Source organism: Patella vulgata, chromosome 1, assembly GCF_932274485.2.
Source record: "Patella vulgata chromosome 1, xgPatVulg1.2, whole genome shotgun sequence".
NCBI lineage: Eukaryota > Metazoa > Mollusca > Gastropoda > Patellidae > Patella > Patella vulgata.
The window spans coordinates 21,727,351-21,745,986 of record NC_065879.2 but is presented as its reverse complement, the minus strand read 5'-3'; the positions used below and the strand labels follow the sequence as shown (position 1 = coordinate 21,745,986).

Sequence of the window (18,636 nt, the reverse complement as noted above, 5' to 3'; positions counted from 1 at the left end):
TTCAGGAAGTTCTGGTCCGATATGCGCGAATATCGCAAGGAAACGAGATCTGTGGGTTTTAAACATGCATTTCAAGTTTAAACCAAATCGGATAAAAATTGTGACCTCTACAGTGTTCACATGCTAAAAACATGATTTTTCGTACAATCAGGGGCCATAATCCATGAAGTTACAGTCCGATACATGCCAATATCGAAAGGAACCGAGATCTTAGGGTGATAAACCTATATTTCAAGTTTCATTGAAATCGGAAAAAAATTGTAACCTGTAGAGTGTTCACAAACAATTGTGGACGTACGGACAGGGGCAACGACAATATATGTCCACATAAAATTTGTGGGCATATAAAAACATTGGCGAGCAAAGCTAATTGATAAATAATAATTATAAACAACTGATGAGTAAAAAGTTATTATTTTATACAAGTAACGTGTGTACGATTCTACGATTAGTTCGTTCGTGGGGTATTACGCACACGTTCCACCTAGAGTGATGTTTTTGATCTGGCCAGCGTATAAAAGACAATTAATTACCTAATCATCGAGGTGTAAATTAATTTATGACTTCATGTCTGTGCAACTTTAGTCGGATTGATTAATTAATGACATTAACGACACTACACTTTCCATATTATCAATACCCAAAGATTGTTAGATGACACTTCTCAATCTGTTATTCCATTTAGATGGTTACCAACAAAATTTATTTGTACTGTTAATTCTAAAGTATATTGAGATATTTTTTCGTCTTTGATTTTCACAGTCTATTTTAGAGTAATGAAGTCAAATCTGCATGCAGAAAGAAAGGCGCTGTACGAAGGCTACAGGAAAACGAAATACAATTGGCTACTCTGATAACGGAATGTCAATTACAAATCGAGTTTCAATCATGTTTGACTTTTATGATACATTCTACAAGAAATGAAACACTAACCATCATTATATAGCAACTGGATCTTTATAAATGTCATAAGGTTATTCATGACAGATTCCATTCATTTCTCTGAAAGCTCTAAAATATCTTTCAACTGAAAAAAAAAAATAAAAAAAAAAATAAAAAAAAATAGTAAGGCTTATAAAACAATAAAATCAAAACACTATTCATTCCTGGTAATAATGAACAGTAACTAGGGAAATTTGTTACTTTAGTATTAATAAATTATCACTACTATTGTACAACTTAAAATATCATAATATAAGCATTGTTTTTAAAACAGGAGAGCTTAGGGTACACATAATATTGGTTCACACAAAATCAAGACACATTCCACATGATACATTAGAATACATTCAATCATTTATAAATCAGGACAGCTGAGGATACAATCGACCTTGTTTTTAGCCAGGACAGCTGAGTATACTAATATAATTTGTTCAAGCTAGGACAGCTCTAGAAACAATGAACCATTACCAAACCATAACAGCTTAGGATGCCATCTACATATTTCAAGCCAGGGCAGCTTCGGAGACAATCAATCTTTTTTTTAAGCCTGGGCACCTTAGTATACTAATATGATTTGTTCAAGCTAGGACAGGCTATAGATACAAATGTATAATAAACCATTACCAAAGCAGAAGAGCTTAGGATGCCAACTACATTTTTCATGCCACGGCAGTTTCGGATACAATCAACCCTTTTCAAGTCAGGACAGCTTAGGATACAACTAACCTTCTTCAAACCAGGACAGTTTAGAAAACAATCGGGATTGTTTCAGGACAGCTTAATATGATATTTCCCATTTTCACTATGCCAGAACACATTATGATGTTATCAGGATACTATCAGGACTGTTTCATGCCAGGACAGTTTGGAATACACTGATTGTTTAAATCCAGGAATGCTTAAAATACAATCAACCTTCTTCGAGCCAGGACAGCTTAGGATACAATAAACTTTTACCAACCCAGGAGGCCTTAGGATACAATCAACCTTTTTTAAGCCAGGACGGCTCAGAATGATCCTATCACCGTTTCTACCTAGCTTAGATTACCATCAGGATTGCATGCAACCAGGCAGCTTGGGATACTATCAGGATACCATTGCCCGACATTTTTACCAAGCCCGAAAAGCTTTGGATACAATCAGGATTCTTTCACGCCTTAGGAAACTATCGCCAAATTTTACCAGGCCAGATCTGCTTAGCATACTATCAGGATTGTTTTAAGCCAGGACAACTCTCAGATAAGCTTAGCATTGGACTAAATTAGATCGTGAAATAGTGTTGGTGACTGGATAAGAGATATTTACAGAGCTAAAACCAGTGCCTGCTATTTTTCAAGCCAGGACAGCTTAGGATACCATCGCCCATCATTTTTACCAAGCCCGAAAAGCTTGGGATACCATCATGATTCTTTCACGCCTTAGGAAACTATCGCCCAATTTCACCAAGCCAGATCAGCTTAGCACACTATCAGGATTGTTTCAAGCCAGGAAAGCATGGGATACTATCAGGATTGTTTCAAGCCAGGACGGCTTAGGATACTATCGACTGTATTTACTTAGCAAGAACAGCTGAGCCTACATTCAACATGTAAAAAGCCGCAACAGTTTAGGATATAATCAACCTTTTCCAAGTCAGAATAGATTAGGAAACCATCGCCCGCCATTTTTCAAGCCAGGACAGCTAAGGATACTATCGTCCGCCATTTTTACCAAGCCCGAAAAGCTTGGGATACAACCAGGATTGTTTCACGCCTTAGGAAACTATCGCCCAATTTCACAAAGCCAGAACAGCTTAGCAAACTATCAGGATTGTTTCAAGCCAGGAAAGCTTGGGATACAATCAGGATTGTTTCACGCCTTAGGAAACTATCGCCCAATTTCACCAAGCCAGATCAGCTTAGCATACTATCAGGATTGTTTCAAGCCAAGGAAGCTTATGATACTATTAGGATGTTTTAAGCCAGACCAGCTTGTGAATAATTAGGATATTAACTTATTTTAGACCAGGATAAAATATCCATTATCACTATACAATCAAACTTTTTTTTAAGCCAGGACAACTTAGGATACAGCTAACTTTCAAGCCAGGACAACTTAGGATACTATCGCCATTTTTACTTAGCAGGAACAGGTTACCAGAATTGTTTCAAGCCAGTACAGCTTAGGCTAAATGATCCCTCGCCTTCCTTTGCTGCCTTTGAGAGCCAGGTAAACTTTCACCAATTTCAGATAAGCTTGGCATTGGACTAAATTAGATTGTGAAAGGGTGATGGTGACAGGACAAGAGATATTTAACAACCTCCTGCCTTTAGATCATTTCATTGCCTTGCATTATATCAAAGTTAAATAAAATCAGTATAAAACATACCGGGTTATTAAATCCATTTGTTAAAAACTGGTAGTGCAAAACACATTAATAAAAGTGTAACACATCAATAAAACAATAGGGGTGCCACATTTAAAAAAAAAAACACACACAAAAGAAAGGTACCAAACACATCAATATAACTTATACGATAGGTACCAAAAACATTAATAAAACAATAATCGATGTAAACAACTAAAAAACATGTTAAGTATATAACAGCGGTGAATACAACAACATAAATAATAACACAAAAGAAAGGTACCAAACACATCAATATTACGAAAAAGGTACCAAAAACATTAATAAAACAATAATCGATGTAAACAACTAAAAAACATGTTAAGTATATAACAGCGTTGAATACAAAAACAAATAAATAACACAAAAGAAAGGTACCAAACACATCAATATAACGAAAAAGGTACCAAAAACATTAATAAACAATAATCGATGTAAACAACTCAAAAACATGTTGAGTAAAACAGCGCTGAATACATAATATAAACAATAACACAAAAGAAAGATACCCAAAACATCAATATAACGATATAGGTACCAAAAACATTAATAAAACAATAATCGATGTTAACAACTCAAAACCAGCGGCTGCCAGGCAGGATACGCCCACATTTTGCAAGAGATGGATAGAGAACAAGCTAAACAAAAAGCGATTTTTCAAACAATCAAGGGCCATAATTCAGGAAGTTACAATCCAATATGCACGAAATATTAAAAGGAACCAAGATCTTTGGGTTATAAAGATATATTTCAAGTTTCATCAAAATCGGATCAAAATTGTGACTTCTAGAGGGTCCACAACCTTGATATACTATATATTTACACTATTTGCGTACGAGAAGTGGCCATTTTGTCCGGCAGTTTTGGTCCGATTTCACGAATTTCAAACTCGACCATCGTTAGGATGTAACGGTGATATACTTAAACGTTTTTGTAAATCGGATAAAGATTATAACATCTAGAGGGACCACAAGATAAAAACGTGATTTTTCGTACAATCAGGGGCCATAATTCAGGAAGTGATTATCCGATATGCGCAAATATCAAAAGCAACCAAGATCTTTGGGTTATAAACATGCATTTTAAGTTTCAGCAAAATCGGATCAAAATTGTGACCTGTAGAGGGTCCACAACCTTGATATACCAGATGTTTACACTATTTGCGTAGGGGGGGGGGCGACATTTTGTCCTGCAGTTTTCGTCCAATTATCACAAAATTCGAACTCGACTAACATTAGGGTGTAACAGTGATCTATTCGAACAGTTTTTTAAATCAATTAATAATTGTGACCTCTAGTGGGACCACAAGCTTAAAACACGATTTTATGTACAATCAAGGGACATAATTCAGGAAGTTACCATCCATTATGCGTGAATATCAAAAGCAACCAATATCTTTGGGTTATAGACATGCATTTCAAGTTTCATTAAAATCGGATCAAAATTGTATCCTCTACAGCAGTGTGTCTCAACCGGGGTCCATGTGCACCCCCAGGGGTGAATTCAAAATGCTCGGGGGTGAAATTTGGAAAAAGGGGGAATTGAGGGTGAATTATACACAAAGGGGTGAATTTTGTGAACAGGGGGGAATTTGCATGAATTGAGTTTTCAGACTCCTGACCGGGAGCCATCAGTCAGAATGTTACCGACCACAAACCTGCGTAGCCATTGGTCGGAAACTAAATGACTGACTTGCACTAGCATAATTAATTTCAACGCCGAGTATAATGGCACTTATCCTATCTCGCTGTACTGTTGATTGTCCGGGAAGTGGGTAGCCTCGTCTCATCTCAATGTGAAATAGACTATAGACAGCTAGGTAGGATAGATCGTTGATCGCTTAGTAATTTTATGTGTAAATCTATGGCATCTGTTCATTAAATATGTGTTTGAAACGATACCTAATTAGCATGTTTCAGTTTTTAGTTTTTAGTAATTTGATGTTTTATAGTGCCAGGGGGGTGAATAGCGGAGAAAATATTTCTCAAGTGGGGAATTGTATCATTAAGGTTGTGAAGCACTGCTCTACAGGGTCCATAACCTTGATTTACCATATTTTTACACTATTCACGTACAAATGGCTGCCATTTTGTCCGGCAGTTTTGGTCTGATTTTTATGAAATTCGAAGTCAACCTTCAAACAGTTTTTAAAATTGGATAATAATTGTGACCTCCAGAGGGACCACAAGCTAAAAAAGGCGATTTTTCGTATAATCAGAGGCCATAAATCAGGAAGTTACGATCCGATATGCACAAATATTGAAAGGATTCAAGATCTTTGGGTTATAAACACGCATTTCAAGTTTCATCAAAATCGGATTAAAATTGTGACCTCTACAGGGTCCACAACTTTGATATACCAAATTTTTTACACTATTCGCAAAAACAAGCGGCGACCATTTTGTCTGGCAGTTTTGGTCCGATTTTCACGAAATTCAACCTCAACCTTCATTACAGTGTAACGGTGATAATTAAACGTTTTTTAAAATCGGATAAAAAGTGTGACCTCTGGAGTGACCACAAGCCAAAACGCGATTTTTCTTACAATCAGGGGTTATAATTCGGAAAGTTATGATCCGATATGCGTGAATATCGAAAGGAACCAAGATCTTTGGGTTATAAACATACATTTCGTGTTTCATCAAAATCAGATCAAAACTGTGACCTCTAGAGTGTCCACAAGCTAAAAACGTGATTTTCCGTACAATCACGGTCCGTTACATGCCAATATCGCAAGGGAGACAGAGAGAGAAATGGGGTTTAACGTTCACTCGACACAAACTAGGTGATTTCGGGACTAACATATGGTTTTAATTTAATTTCAATAATTCGCTTGCGCATAGGGGTCTTTAGAAGTGGGAGGAAACCAGAGGACCCAGAGAAAACCCACGAGGTTGGACAGGCGACCCTAATCCTTGTCACGTACAACCGGGGATTCGATACCACGCCAGTTGACTCAATGACAGACTTTATGATACAGCGTGCGCACGCTAACCATTCAGCCATCCAACCCCCCAATATCAAAAGGAACCAAGATTTTAGGGAGATAAACCTATATTTCAAGTTTCGTTGAAATCTGATAAAAATTATGACCTGTAGAGTGTCCACAAACAAATTTGTGACCTCTATATGGTCCACAACCTTAATATACGATATTTATTAGTATTACGCTATTTGAGAACGAGGGACGGACATTTTGTCTCTCAATTTAGGGCCGATTTTCACGAAATTTGAACTCAGCCATCCTTAGGGTGTAACGGTGATATAACAACTCAAAACCAGCGGCTGCCAGGCAGGATACGCCCACAATTTGCAAGAGATGGATAGAGAACAAGCTAAACAAAAAGCGATTTTTCAAACAATCAAGGGCCATAATTCAGGAAGTTACAATCCAATATGCACGAAATATTAACAGGAACCAAGATCTTTGGGTTATAAAGTTATATATCAAGTTTCATTCAAAATTGGATCAAAATTGTGACTTCTAGAGGGTCCACAACCTTGATATACTATATATTTACACTATTTGCGTACGAGGAGTGGCCATTTTGTCCGGCAGTTTTGGTCCGATTTCATGAATTTCAAACTTGACCATCGTTAGGATGTAACGGTGATATACTAAAACGTTTTTGTAAAGCGGATAAAATTTATCACCTCTATAGGGTCCACAAGCTAAAAACGCGATTTTTCATACAATCAGGGGCCATAATTCAGGAAGTTACGGTCCAATATGTGTGAATATCGAAAGGAACTGAAATCTTTGGGTTATAAACTTACATTTCAAGTTTTACCAAAATAGGATTAATATTGTGACCTCTATTGGGTCCACAATCGAAAAACATGATTTTTCGTACATTCAGGGGTTATAATCCATGAAGTTTCGATCCGATACATCCCAATATCGAAAGCTACTGAGATCTTTTGGAGATAAACCTATATTTCAAGTTTCGTCAAAATCGGATAAGAATTGGGACCTGTAGAGTGTCCACAAACAAATTGTGGACGGACAGGGGCAACAACAATATACATCCACATGAAAATGTGACCTCTATAGGGCCCACAAGCTAAAAACTTGATTTTCCGTACAATTAGGGGCCATAATCCATGTAGGTATGGTCTGATACATGCCAATATCGACAGAAACCGAGGTCTTATGGAGATAAACACATATTTCAAGTTTCGTTGAAATCAGATAAAAATTGTGACCTGTAGAGTGTCCACAAACAATTGTGGACGGACATGGGCGACAACAATATACATCCACATGTGGGCGTATAAAAATTGTGACCTCTATAGGGAAAACAAGCTAAAAACGTGATTTTTTGTACAATCAGGGGCAATAATCCATAAAGTTATGGTCCGATACTTGCCAATATCGAAAGGAGCCGAGATCTTAGGGAGATAAAACTATATTTCAAGTTTCATTGAAATCAGATAGAAATTGTAGAGTGTCTACAAATAATTGTGGACGGATGTCCGTATAAAAATGTTAGTATATAACAGCGCTGAATACAATAACAAACAATAACACAAAAGAAAGGTACCAAACACATCAATAATCGATGTAAACAACTGAAAAACATGTAAAGTATATAACAGCGGTGAATACAAAAACATAAATAAATAACACAAAAGAAAGGTACCAAACACATCAATATAACGAAAAAAGGTACCAAAAACATTAATAAAACAATAATCGATGTAAACAACTCAAAAACATGTTAAGTATATAACAGCGGTGAATACAAAAACAAATAAATAACACAAAAGAAAGGTACCAAACACATCAATATAACGAAAAAGGTACCAAAAACATTAATAAAACAATAATCGATGTAAACAACTAAAAAACATGTTAAGTATATAACAGAGGTGAATACAACATAAATAATAACACAAAAGAAAGGTACCAAACACATCAATAGTACGATACAGGTACCAAAAACATTAATAAAACAATAATCGATGTAAACAACTCAAAAACATGTTAAGTATATAACAGTGGTGAATATTATAACATAAGTAATAACACAAAAGAAAGATACCAAACACATCAATTTAACGATATAGGTACCAAAAACATTAATAAAACAATAATCGATGTAAACAACTCAAAAACATGTTACATGTACATGTAAGTATATAACAGCGCTGAATACAATAACATAAACAATAAAAATAAAGTGAAAACGAAGACAAGTATTTAGCAATGTGCATAAACAAACCAAAGAAAGCTTTCAAGCATTGACAACTATACTAAAATCTATATGAAAGTATGCAATACTATCAGCATTGTGTTCAACCAGTGAGGATGCTATCAACTAGACAGTTTAGAATACTATTGACTTGTTTCATTCATGCCAAGGCAGCATAAAAGATCAAAGTCGTTTCAAACCAGGACAGCTTCATAGATTATGAACACTATTGCAAGTCAGATCTACATTAGATCATGAAATAGTGATGGTGACTGGACAAGAGATATTCAACAATAGTCTGCCTTCCAACCATTTCGTTGCCTTTACCAAGCTAAAACCATCGCCCTCCATTTTTCAGGCCAGGATAGCTTAAGATAACATCACTCGTCATTTTTACCGAAAAGCTTGGGATACAATCAGGATTCTTTCACGACTTAGGAAACTATCACCCAATTTCACCAAGCCTGATGATCAGCCAAATTTCACCAAGCCAGATCAGCTTAGCATACTATCAGGATTGTTTTAAGCCAGGACAGCTTAGGATACTGTCGGGATCATTTTAAGCCAGGACAACTCTCAGATAAGCTTAGCATTGGACTAAATTAGATCGTGAAATAGTGATGGTGACTGGACAAGGGATATTTAACAACCTCCTGCCTTCCGACCATTTCGTTGCCTTTACCGAGCTAAAACCATTGCCCGCTACTTTTCAAGCCAGGACAGCTTAGGATACCATCGCCTGTCATTTTTATCAAGCCCGAAAAGCTTGCGCTATAATCAGGATTGTTTCACGCCTTAGGAAACTGTCGCCCAATTTCACCAAGCCAGATCAGCTTAGCATACTATCAGGATTGTTTCAAGCCAAGGCAGCTTATGATACTATTAGGATGTTTTGAAGAAAGGCCACCTTTTAAATAATTAGGATATTAACTTATTTTAGACCAGGATAAAATATCCATTATCACTATATAATCAAACTTTTTTTTAAGCCAAAACAGTTTTTGAAACTATCGCCATTTTTACCAAGCAAAAATAGCTTAGGATACAATCAGGACTGTTTCAAATCAGCACAACTTAGGATACAGCCAACTTTGCTGCCTTTGAGAGAATAGGTGACGAGTGTGCCGTCAAGAGGGCAGAGCAGGGGACGCGATCTCGGGTGCCATCCTTCCCCTCAAGCAAGTGGCACGACGACAGTGACAAGAAGGCTAACCGGGAGCTGGACAACACACACTCCCTAGCCTCATTCAACCACTATGGCACCAAGCAAGAGGAGACCGGCCAAAGCCAAACTACCGTGAATCGCTTCTCTCAAGAAACTCGCCTGATCAACTTTCCACCCCGACGAGGACCAACTGACAGCAGAGTTTGCAGAGCAGGGACGCGGTTTCAGGTGCCTTCCTTCCCCTCGAGCGAGTGGTGCTACAACAGTGACGAGAAGGGTAAGCAGAAGCTGCACAAACACACACTCCCTAGCCCTCACTCAACTGCCGTGTACACACCGAGCAAGAGGAGACCGGTCAACCTTTCACCGCTTGTCTCAAGAAAATCGCCCGATCAACTCTCCGCCCCGTTGAGGAATGGTTGAGCTTTACCCTCCATACACATGCACCGTATCAGGTCTCGTCTCTCACCTACCTCCTATACTAGTGTTTTACAATCGTCTGAAAGGTATGCTATCGTGCAAATGTAGGTTAATACTCAATGTTTTCGGCTCCCAATCTGTGAATTACAATATTAACTTTTTCAAGGCTCAACAGCTTAGGATATCATCAACTTTTTGCAAGGCATATATATGAACATTGTTTCTGAAGATGCAATCAGTAGTGATGGTGACTGGACAAGAGATGTTTAACAACCTCCTGCCTTCCTACCATTTCGCTGCCATTACCGATCTAAAACCATCGCCCGCCATTTTTCAAACCAGTACAGCTTAGGATACCATCGCCCGTCATTTTTACCAAGCCCGAAAAGCTTGGGATACAATCAGGATTGTTTCACGGCTTAGGAAATTATCGCCCAATTTCACCAAGCCAGATCAGCTTAGCATACTATCAGGATTGTTTTAAGCCAGGACAGCTTAGTATAATGTTGGGATCATTTTAAAGCAAGACAACTCTCAGATAAGCTTAGCATTGTACTAAATTAGATCGTGAAATAGTGAAGGCGACTGGACAAGAGATATTTAACAACCTCCTGCCTTCCAACCATTTCGTTACCTTTACCGACTTAAACCATTGCCCGCTACTTTTCAAGCCAGGACAGCTTAGGATACCATCGCTCGTCATTTTACCGAGCCCGAAAAGCTCGGGCTATAATCAGGATTGTTTCACGCCTTAGGAAACTGTCGCCCAATTTCACCAAGCCAGATCAGCTTACCATACTATCAGGATTGTTTCAAGCCAAGGCAGCTTATGATACTATTAGGATGTTTTGAAGAAAGGCCACCTTGTAAATAATTAGGATATTAACTTATTTTAGACCATTGACAGCTTAGGATAAAATATCCATTATCACTATACAATTAAACTCTTTTTTAAGCCAGGACAGTTTTTGAAACTATCACCATTTTTATCAAGCAAAAACAGGACTGTTTCAAACCAGCACAACTTAGGATACAGCAAACTTTCAAGCCAGGACAACTATGGATACTATCGCCATTTTTACTCAGCAGGAACAGGTAACCAGAATTGTTTCAAGCTAGGACAGTTTGCCCCCGTCTTCTGACCGGACGCGATTTCGGGTGCCATCCTTCCCCTCGAGCAAGTGGCACGACGACAGTGACGAGAAGGCGAACAGGGAGGTGGACAACACACTCCCTAGCTTCACTCAACCACTATGGCACCAAGCAAGAGGAGACCGGCCAAACTACCATGAATCGCTTGTCTCAGGAAACTTGCCCAATCAACTTTCCGCCCAGCCGAGGACCGACTGACAGCAGAAATGGCAGAGCAGGGACGCGGTCTCGGGTGCCATCCTTCCCCTCGAGCATGTGGTGCACAAACAGTGACGAGAAGGGTAACCGGAAGCTGAACGAACACACACTCCCTAGCCTTCACTCAACTGCCGTGTACACACCGAGCAAGAGGAGACCGGTCAACCTTTCACCGCTTGTCTCAAGAAAATCGCCCGATCAACTCTCCGCCCCGTTGAGGAATGGTTGAGCTTTACCCTCCATACACATGCACCGTACCGGGTCTCGTCTCTCACCTACCTCCTATACTAGTGTTTCACAATCGTCTGAAAGGTATGCTATCGTGACAATGTAGGTTAATACTCAATTTTTTCGGCTCCCAATCTGTGAATTACAATATTAACTTTTTCAAGGCTCGACAGCTTAGGATATCATCAACTTTTTGCAAGGGATATATATGAACAATGTTTCTGAAGATGCAATCAGTAGTGATGGTGATTGGACAAGAGATGTTTAACAACATCCTACCTTCGTACCATTTCGCTGCCTTTACCAAGTTAAAAATATCGCCCGCCATTTTTCAAACCAGGACAGCTTAGGATACCATCGCCGCCATTTTTACCAAGCCCAAAAAGCTTGGGATACCAATCAGGATTGTTTCACGCCTTAGGAAACTATCGCCCAATTTCACCAAGCCAGATCGGCTTAGCATATTATCAGGATTGGTTCAAGCCAGTAAGCAAGGAATACTATCAGGATTGTTTCAAGCCAGGACAGCTTAGGATACTATCGACCATATTTACCAAGCCAGAACAGCTGAGCTTACATTCCTGTTTATAAAGTCAGAACAGTTTAGGATATAATCAACCTTTTCCAAGTCATTTTTCAAGCCTGGACAGCTTAGGATACCATCGCCTGCCATTTTTACCAATACACATCAGCCTAGGATACCATCCGGATTGTTTTAAGTCAGGACAGCTTAGGATACTCTCAGGATCATTTTAAGCCAGCCAGTTTAGGATATTACCAAGATTGTTTCAAGCCAGGAAAGCATGGGATACTATCAGGATGTTTCAAGCCAGGACAGCTTAGGATATCATCGACCCAATTTCCCAAGCCAGGACATTTTTCACGCTAGGACAACTTAGGATACCATCATCTGCCATTTTTACCAAGCCTCTAGCTTGGGATACAATCAGGATTGTTTCACGCCTTAGGAAACTTTTGCACAATTTCACCAAGCCAGATCAATCCAATTTCACCAAGCCAGATCAGCATAGCATACTATCAGGATTGTTTTAAGCCAGGACAGCTTAGGATACTGTCGGGATCATTTTAAGCCAGGACAACTCTCAGATAAGCTTAGCATTGGACTAAATAGTGATGGTGACTGGACAAGAGATATTTAACAACCTCCTGCCTTCCGACCATTTTGCTGCCTTTACCGAGTTAAAAATATCGCCCGCCATTTTTCAAACCATGATAGCTAAGGATACTATCGCTCGTCATTTTTACCAACAACCTCCTGTCTTCCTACCATTTCGCTGCCATTACGGATCTAAAACCACCGCCCGCCATTTTTCAAACCAGTACAGCTTAGGATACCATCGCCCGTCATTTTTACCAAGCCCGAAAAGCTTGGGATACAATCAAGATTCTTACATGCCTTAGGAAACTATCGCCAAATTTCACCAAGCCAGATCTGCTTAGTATACTATCACCATAGTTTCAAGCCAGGACAGGTTGGGATATTATCAGGATGTTTCAAGCCAGGACAGCTTAGGATATCATCAACCCTATTTACCAAGCCACAACAGTTGAGCTTCCATTCAACATTTATAAAGCCAGATCAGTTTAGGATATAATCAACCTTTTCCAAGTCAGAATATCTTAGGAAATCATCGCCTGCCTTTTCAAGCCAGGACAGCTTAGTATACTGTTGCCCGCTATTTTTACGAAGCCCGAAAAGCTTGGGATACAATCAGGATTCTTTCACACCTTAGGAAACAATTATCACTCAATTTCACGAAGCCGGATCAACTTAGCATACTATCAGGATTCTTCTAAGCCAGGACAGCTTAGGATACCGTCGGGATCATTTTAAGCCAGGACAACTCTCAGATAAGCTTAGCATTGGACTGAATTAGATTGTGAAATAGTGATTTTGACTGGACAAGAGATATTTAACAACCTCCTGTCTTCCGACCATTTCGTTGCCTTTACCGAGCTAAAACCATTGCCTGCTATTTTTAAAGCCAGGACAGTTTTGGATACCATCGCCCACCATTTTTACCAAGCTCGAAAGGCTTGGGATGCAATCAGGATTCTTTCACGCCTTAGGAAACTATCACCCAATTTCACAAAGCCAGATCAGCTTAGCTTACTATCAGGATTCTTTCAAGCCAGGAAAGCATGGGATACTATCAGAATTCTTTCATGCCTTAGGAAACTATCGCCCAATTTCACCAAGCCAGATCAGCTTAGCATACTATCAGGATTGTTTCAAGCCAGGAATGCATGGATACTATCAGAATTCTTTCACACCTTAGGAAACTGTCGCCCAATTTCACCAAGCCAGATCAGCTTAGCATACTATCAGGATTGTTGTCAGACAGTAGAGCTTAGGATACCGTCGGGATCATTTTAAGCCTTTACCGAGCTAAAACCATTGCCTGCCATTTTTCAAGCCAGGACAGCTTAGGATACCATTGCCCACCATTTTTACCAAGCTTGAAAGGCTTGGGATGCAATCAGGACTCTTTCACGCCTTAGGAAACTATCGTCCAATTTCACAAAGCCAGATCAGCTTAGCTTACTATCAGGATTGTTTCAAGCCAGGAAAGAATGGGAAACTATCAGAATTCTTTCACGCCTTAGGAAACTATCGCCCAATTTCACCAGACCAGATCAGCTAAGCATACTATCAGGATTGTTTCAAGCCAGGAAAGCATGGGATACTATCAGGATTCTTTCACACCTTAAGAAACTGTCGCCCATTTTCACCAAGCCAGATCAGCTTAGCATACTATCAGGATTGTTGTCAGACAGTAGAGCTTAGGATACAGTCAGGATCATTTTAAGCCATATTTAAGAGATATTTAACAACCTCCTGTCTTCCGACCATTTCGTTGCTTTTACCGAGCTAAAACCATTGCCTGCCATTTTTCAAGCCAAGACAGCTTAGGATACCATCGCCCACCATTTTTACCAAGCTCAAAAGGCTTGGGATGCAATCAGGATTCTTTCACGCCTTAGGAAACTATCGCCCAATTTCACCAGGCCAGATCAGCTTAGCATACTATCAGGATTGTTTCAAGCCAGGAAAGCATGGGATACTATCAGAATTCTTTTACACCTTAGGAAACTGTCGCCCAATTTCACCAAGCCAGATCAGCTTAGCATACTATCCGGATTGTTGTCAGACAGTAGAGCTTAAGATACCGTCGGGATCATTTTAAGCCAGGACAACTCTCAGATAAGCTTAGCATTGGACTGAATTAGATTGTGAAATAGTGATTTTGACTGGACAAGAGATATTTAACAACCTCCTGTCTTCCAACCATTTCGTTGCCTTTACCGAGCTAAAACCATTGCCTGCCATTTTTCAAGCCAGGACAGCTTAGGATACCATTGCCCACCATTTTTACCAAGCTCAAAAGGCTTGGGATGCAATCAGAATTCTTTCACGCCTTAGGAAACTATCGCCCAATTTCACCAGGCCAGATCAGCTTAGCATACTATCAGGATTGTTTCAAGCCAGGAAAGCATGGGATACTATCAGAATTCTTTCACGCCTTAGGAAACTATCGCCCAATTTCACCAGGCCAGATCAGCTTAGCATACTATCAGGATTGTTTCAAGCCAGGAAAGCATGGGATACTATCAGAATTCTTTTACACCTTAGGAAACTGTCGCCCAATTTCACCAAGCCAGATCAGCTTAGCATACTATCCGGATTGTTGTCAGACAGTAGAGCTTAGGATACCGTCGGGATCATTTTAAGCCAGGACAACTCTCAGATAAGCTTAGCATTGGACTGAATTAGATTGTGAAATAGTGATTTTGACTGGACAAGAGATATTTAACAACCTCCTGTCTTCCAACCATTTCGTTGCCTTTACCGAGCTAAAACCATTGCCTGCCATTTTTCAAGCCAGGACAGCTTAGGATACCATCGCCCACCATTTTTACCAAGCTCAAAAGGCTTGGGATGCAATCAGAATTCTTTCACGCCTTAGGAAACTATCGCCCAATTTCACCAGGCCAGATCAGCTTAGCATACTATCAGGATTGTTTCAAGCCAGGAAAGCATGGGATACTATCAGAATTCTTTCACACCTTAGGAAACTGTCGCCCAATTTCACCAAGCCAGATCAGCTTAGCATACTATCCGGATTGTTATCAGACAGTAGAGCTTAGGATACCGTCGGGATCATTTTAAGCCAAGACAACTCTCAGATAAGCTTAGCATTGGACTGAATTAGATTGTGAAATAGTGATTTTGACTGGACAAGAGATATTTAACAACCTCCTGTCTTCCAACCATTTCCTTTCTTTTACCGAGCTAAAACCATTGCCTGCAATTTTTCAAGCCAGGACAGCTTAGGATACCATCCCCCACCATTTTTACCAAGCTCGAAAGGGTTGGGATGCAATCAGGATTCTTTCACGCCTTAGGAAACTATCGCCCAATTTCACCAAGCCAGATCAGCTTAGCTTACTATCAGGATTGTTTCAACCAGGAAAGCATGGGATACTATCAGAATTCTTTCACGCCTTAGGAAACTATCGCCCAATTTCACCTAGCCAGATCAGCTTAGCATACTATCAGGATTGTTTCAAGCATGGAAAGCATGGGATATTATCAGAGTTCTTTCACACCATAGGAAACTGTCTCCCAATTTCATCAAGCCAGATCAGCTTAGCATTCTATCAGGATTGTTGTCAGACAGTAGAGCTTAGGATACCGTCGGGATCATTTTAAGCCAGGACAACTCTCAGATAAGCTTAGCATTGGACTGAATTAGATTGTGAAATAGTGATTTTGACTGGACAAGAGATATTTAACAACCTCCTGTCTTCCGACTATTTTGTTGCCTTTACCGAGCTAAAACCATTGCCTGCCATTTTTCAAGCCAGGACAGCTTAGGATACCATTGCCCACCATTTTTACCAAGCTCGAAAGGCTTGGGATGCAATCAGGACTCTTTCACGCCTTAGGAAACTATCGCCCAATTTCACAAAGCCAGATCAGCTTAGCTTACTATCAGGATTGTTTGAAGCCAGGAAAGAATGGGATACTATCAGAATTCTTTCACGCCTTAGGAAACTATTGCCCAATTTCACCAAGCCAGATCAGCTAAGCATACTATCAGGATTGTTTCAAGCCAGGAAAGCATGGGATACTATCAGGATTCTTTCACACCTTAAGAAACTGTCGCCCATTTTCACCAAGCCAGATCAGCTTAGCATACTATCAGGATTGTTGTCAGACAGTAGAGCTTAGGATACAGTCGGGATCATTTTAAGCCATATTTAAGAGATATTTAACAACCTCCCGTCTTCCGACCATTTCGTTGCTTTTACCGAGCTAAAACCATTGCCTGCCATTTTTCAAGCCAGGACAGCTTAGGATACCATCGCCCACCATTTTTACCAAGCACAAAAGGCTTGGGATGCAATCAGGATTCTTTCACGCCTTAGGAAACTATCGCCCAATTTCACCAGGCCAGATCAGCTTAGCATACTATCAGGATTGTTTCAAGCCAGGAAAGCATGGGATACTATCAGAATTCTTTCACACCTTAGGAAACTGTCGCCCAATTTCACCAAGCCAGATCAGCTTAGCATACTATCCGGATTGTTGTCAGACAGTAGAGCTTAGGATACCATCGGGATCATTTTAAGCCAAGATAACTCTCAGATAAGCTTAGCATTGGACTGAATTAGATTGTGAAATAGTGATTTTGACTGGACAAGAGATATTTAACAACCTCCTGTCTTCCGACCATTTCGTTGCCTTTACCAAGCTAAAACCATTGCCTGCCATTTTTCAAGCCAGGACAGCTTAGGATACCATCGCCCACCCTTTTTACCTAGCTCAAAAGGCTTGGGATGCAATCAGGATTCTTTCAAGCCTTAGGAAACTATCGCCCAATTTCACCAGGCCAGATCAGCTTAGCATACTATCAGGATTGTTTCAAGCAAGGAAAGCATGGGATACTATCAGAATTCTTTCACACCTTAGGAAACTGTCGCCCAATTTCACCAAGCCAGATCAGCTTAGCATACTATCCGGATTGTTGTCAGACAGTAGAGCTTAGGATACCGTCGGGATCATTTTAAGCCAGGACAACTCTCAGATAAGCTTAGCATTGGACTGAATTAGATTGTGAAATAGTGATTTTGACTGGACAAGAGATATTTAACAACCTCCTGTCTTCCGACCATTTCCTTTCTTTTACCGAGCTAAAACCATTGCCTGCAATTTTTCAAGCCAGGACAGCTTAGGATACCATCGCCCACCATTTTTACCAAGCTCGAAAGGGTTGGGATGCAATCAGGATTCTTTCACACCTAAGGAAACTATCGCCCAATTTCACCAAGCCAGATCAGCTTAGCTTACTATCAGGATTGTTTCAACCAGGAAAGCATGGGATACTATCAGAATTCTTTCACGCCTTAGGAAACTATCGCCCAATTTCACCTAGCCAGATCAGCTTAGCATACTATCAGGATTGTTTCAAGCATGGAAAGCATGGGATATTATCAGAGTTCTTTCACACCATAGGAAACTGTCTCCCAATTTCATCAAGCCAGATCAGCTTAGCATTCTATCAGGATTGTTGTCAGACAGTAGAGCTTAGGATACCGTCGGGATCATTTTAAGCCAGGACAACTCTCAGATAAGCTTAGCATTGGACTGAATTAGATTGTGAAATAGTGATTTTGACTGGACAAGAGATATTTAACAACCTCCTGTCTTCCGACCATTTCGTTGCCTTTACTGAGCTAAAACCATTACCTGCCATTTTTCAAGCCAGGACAGCTTAGGATACCATCGCCCACCATTTTTACCAAGCTCGAAAGGCTTGGGATGCAATCAGGATTCTTTCACGCCTTAGGAAACCATCGCCCAATTTCACCAAGCCAGATCAGCTTAGCTTACTATCAGGATTGTTTCAACCAGGAACGAATGG

General features: G+C 39.9%; 1 long non-coding RNA gene across 1 annotated transcript in view; it reads right to left on the bottom strand.

Moving 5' to 3' along the window:
- Positions 1-18,636, bottom strand: part of LOC126830901 (uncharacterized) — a 71,393-nt gene that overhangs the window by 31,683 nt on the left and 21,074 nt on the right. Inside the window, exon 3 of the long non-coding RNA XR_007684028.2 lies at positions 934-1,027. This is a non-coding gene — a long non-coding RNA (uncharacterized LOC126830901). The remainder of the gene's footprint in view (positions 1-933; positions 1,028-18,636) is intronic.